Genomic DNA, 4,430 nt, shown 5'->3' on the forward strand with positions numbered 1-4,430 from the left:
TGCTGGATCAAAGGAAAACAGCGGAGGTACGTGGGATCGAAACCAGGGCAACTTACATGCAAAGCACACCCTCTACTACTGAGCTAAGTCCCCCTCCCCGAATCTGCTTGCTGAAATTTAGCTTCACTTACTTCCACTACAATCCTCCTAAGGTTTTGGAATGCAATTGTCATATTAAAAAAGGGATGACAATAATTATGCATAGGTAAACAAAACTGTCAGGACACGGGATTGAACCACGGACCCTTATACCTTCAGTCTGACGCTCTCCCAACTGCACTATCTCGGCTGTCAGAGACACCACCGTCTTGGTTATGCCTCAAAGAACTGTGTAGAAGACTAGTGTGCTTTTAAATACAAATCTCATTCAACATTGTTTGTTCACACACCCGAAATTATATGAGGTCTGTTGCCATCCATGTCTAAAAAATGTGATCCAATTTTGGGGGACCGTAGATGGGTTGGTAGAGAAGGATTGCAAGGAATAGAGGGTAAAGCAGGAAGAAGCTTCTCTACTTGGTAACTTCAAGCTGTTCTACGCTCCAAATACGGCTTAAAAAACTAAGGAAATCCCAAATGTAATGATCGAGCCCGTTCTTTTTCTCCTCTTTAAGTCCAGTCCTTCTTTTTCTGTCTTGCTCTTTGGTGACACTGCAATGGGGAACAGAGGATTATTGAGCACATTAACATGGTGGTCGGCTTCTGGCTTCTGAGTAGAAAAGGGGAAACATTTAAAAGCAATTCATCAAATAATGTGTTTATTTCCATATGAATATGCAAAACATGTTCTCAAAGGGAGAAAAGAACGTAAATATGGGAACTGTAAAAAGCAGATGAGTGTGCATCGTTTGGAAACCTCTCAAGGAATGGACACACTCCCATTGAGCCACACCTCTCTCACGACAGAAAGATCATGAAGAATCTCCTTGAAATATTAGTATATTTCTAAGAGATCTTCGCAGATCTGATAGTTGGCCAGGGAGAAACTGCACTGTTTCAAATCCCACTGTACTTCCCAATACCGTTCTATCGGAACAGGCAGACTAAAAGGAATAAGAGAAAGTGGAAAGATTCTGCTCCCATGAACTCCAGTTTGTAGTTAACTGAGGACCAAAAACTATATATATATACATATATGTATGTATGTATATGCATATGCAAATATATGTATGTATATGAATTGAAAGAAAAGTAAAGATGCCCTCGGACAATCTGTTAGGGATCCTTGTTGACAGATCCTTTTGTGTTCTTAGTTGGTCCTGTGTCAATGAAAAGGATTGAGAAGGCTGAGGTCACACCCAGTGATTCCCTCCATCCTTCCCCCTCTGATTCCCCACCTCCTTCTCTGCTGGCAGTAATATTTAGGATCAATCACCCTACAGGGTGGAACGTTGGTACCCAAATTCATCTGAACAAGAAAATGGGGAGCGACATTTCTCTAGGAAAGCTTTTCAAACAGAAAGCTGAGAAAATTATTAGTGTTGGTGAAAGTAAATATGTGACAGATATAGTTCACCTGGGAGAGTCCTAAAGGTCTAAAAGTCCCAGATACTTTCCAGGATTGGAAAGGTCCCAATTTCTGTCAAAATGATGTATCCCTCCTGCACCAAGTCACCAGACAGTGAATACTCTCCAGCACTCACTTTCTGTAAGACAAGGAGAATCGGAACCACTTACTTCCGACCTTCCTTGCTTTCGCCAGTGCTAAAAACAGTAAGACTAAAGAGCTCAACTATTTATGGAGTGAGTGAGAGAGAAAGAAAGAGGGAGACATTTGCAAATGGGCAGTCAGTTCTAGAGAACCTGCTGGGCCTATCACAAAGTCGTTTTTTGCTTATATGCCCTTTACAATCTTGTGGTAAAAGAACACACAGTTGGTACAGTAGTGCAGAAGAACAAGTCACATGGAACACACAAAATCCTAGAGATACAGGTTTTGGGAGAAAGAAACTTTTAGGTTAGGCATCTATATAGGCATCTACCATCTGATACTTCAAAGTGAGCAAGGTCCTTGAGAAAACAAGAACGGGTGTTCTAGATGGATTAATGAGGTTGGTTTACAGATGGATATTTAATAATAGATTGCCCAGAAATTTTGGAACATTGTCCAGGTTTCTGGGGGAATTGTTTAATTTTAACACCGGTGAATACTTAACTTCAGTACTGTAAGTCTTTAAGCCTGCAATATGTTCCTCAGTATCACATGGAGGATCCTGGATAAACAGGCTTTGGACTCACTGTACAGATCACCTGCCCCACATGCTAAGCTGAAAGCATCCCAGTGAGAGAACAGCGCTTACTTAGGTTCTTGCCTCACCAGTCCAGCCCTATCTGTTTAGTATTATTCAGGACCTCCTCGTATTTTCTGATTCACCGATGGCATATTTTGATGATTTCCAGGGTTCTTTGACTTTATTCTTTCAAACATCCATATTTGTAGGAAGCTTTACCGTTATGTCAGTGAGTTCTTAGAGGGAAAGGAGTTTGACAGGTTAGCTTGGTTTTTACCATGCTGTTCCTGACTCTGCATTTGACCTGTAGATGCCTCCAGTCTGGAAAAGAGAGTAACTTCATATAAAGCTGATGGAGTTTGGAAGTTTCCCCCACCATTAAAGTCATTTGTGGACATGATCCTCAAGGGAGGGATAGAGATGGAGGTGTGAAAGCAGAACTAAGGACAAGCTCAGAAGGTGTGAAGTGACAGGAACAATGAGAGTCAGGTGGAACGGATGGTGACGGGGTACTGACCCAATCAGAAATGAAATTCAGCTAATCAGTTCCACTAAAGCCCGTGGCTGCCGGTAGTCTAAGAAGCAATCCATTCAGAGTCATTATCAGTGTGATATACGTTAGAGAGATGTGATTTTCTTAGGCCTTTCCTGGTGGAGGCAAGTAACTTTCATTTAAAGAGTCCGCTGGTGAGTGTACCTTGGAGAGGACTACCGGAGCGGAAAGATCCTAGAACCAGAAAAGGTTATTCAGATGACAATCCAGTTAACCTTTTCCTTGTATCACCGATAGACAGTATTCACATTACTGATTCCAGAACGTGTTGAATTTAATCCCGTGGTCTTTTTCTAGGCAACTCTCCGGGTTTTGTTCTTTTGTTGGGGGGTGGAGGGGAGGAAGGAACCCCACAGGAAAAATACCAGTATGCTTTTATCAAAAGAAAAGCCATCATCAAGTTAGTCAGGCTTCTGGGGGTGTAGCTCAGTGGTAGAGCGCGTGCTTTGCATGTACGAGGCCCCTGGTTCAATTCCTGGCACCTCCACTTCAACTTTTAGTAACTCTCATCCTCTCACTTCTTTTATCATGTTTGCTCTGCTCACAGGAAAAGGAAGCCAAAGGTCCGAGTAGCTGCTTTTAGTGTTCTTCCATTTCTACTTCTTGGGGCTTAGCACCTCCCAGGGCTGGACGTCAGCAGAAGGAAGACAAGAAAGAAGAAAAAGAGAAGGAACCAGCCCTTGCCCCAAAGCAAGAAGACTTTTGCCACAACAACTAATCCATTAATATTTGGTTTTAGTTAGCATAGCATGGATAATCAAGGTATAAAAACAAGGACGGAGAGAGAGGAGAAAAGGAAACGGCCCTACAAAAACTCTTTAATTCTTTTAGTCATTTAAGCAGTCATATCTGTTCAGTCAGACTAGGGGAAAGTTTCCAGCTGATTTTCTTGCCCCCAGTGGCGCAGTGATTAAGAGTTCACCTGCTAACCAAAAGGTAGACAGTTCCAGTCCACCAGCTGCTCCTTGGAAACCCTACGGGGGCAGTTCTCTCTGTCCTATGTGGACGTTGGGAGTCTTAACTTAATCGCAATGCGTTAAAACGGTCCTCTATTGCGTTCATTGACAGAGCAGTCGATGGCGGACGAGTGATTAGAGGACACTGGACAAACCAAACCACACCGCTCAGGGAACGCGGAGATAGATACTCAACAACAACCAACCGCGAGGCCAATCAGACTTGGAAGCCAGACAGTCTCTCTGCTGACTACCTGCTATGGATATTTTGTCGGAGAAGAAAATTGAGAAGTAATGACAATCCGGATGGGAGTGCTGGGAGTGAACATTAAATTCTATGTCTTCCTAAAGACGCTTTGATTCAACAGGAATGCATACAGAGATAGAGACAGTTCTGAAACCATAAAGCATTAGAAAGTTACAAGCAGTGGACCAGATTGACCGTGAAGGAACAGAGGAAGCAGCTATTCTTTACATAGGAAGCATCCAGCATATCTGTGACTCGTTCACCTTTTATTTGTAGTAGTCCCCAACTAATGATGCTGTCCCAAGTCAATGCTTACATAAGTCGAATACCTCATTTTTTGTTTTGTTTTTTTTTTTTTAGTTTTCATTATTATTGCCCTTTATTATCAGTGTTTATTAATTTCATCTTTATTTTGCGGGGTTGGTATGAGAATGATAATATAA

The 4,430-nt window shown here is 42.2% G+C and overlaps 1 non-coding gene across 1 annotated transcript; it reads left to right on the top strand.

The window, feature by feature from the left end:
* Window positions 1–3,199: 3,199 nt before the first annotated feature.
* TRNAA-UGC (transfer RNA alanine (anticodon UGC)) lies at window positions 3,200–3,271 on the top strand. The gene has a single exon. It is a non-coding gene; the product is annotated as a tRNA-Ala (tRNA).
* Window positions 3,272–4,430: the final 1,159 nt, after the last annotated feature.

This window comes from Elephas maximus, chromosome 1 (assembly GCF_024166365.1).
Source record: "Elephas maximus indicus isolate mEleMax1 chromosome 1, mEleMax1 primary haplotype, whole genome shotgun sequence".
NCBI classification, from domain to species: Eukaryota; Metazoa; Chordata; class Mammalia; order Proboscidea; family Elephantidae; genus Elephas; species Elephas maximus.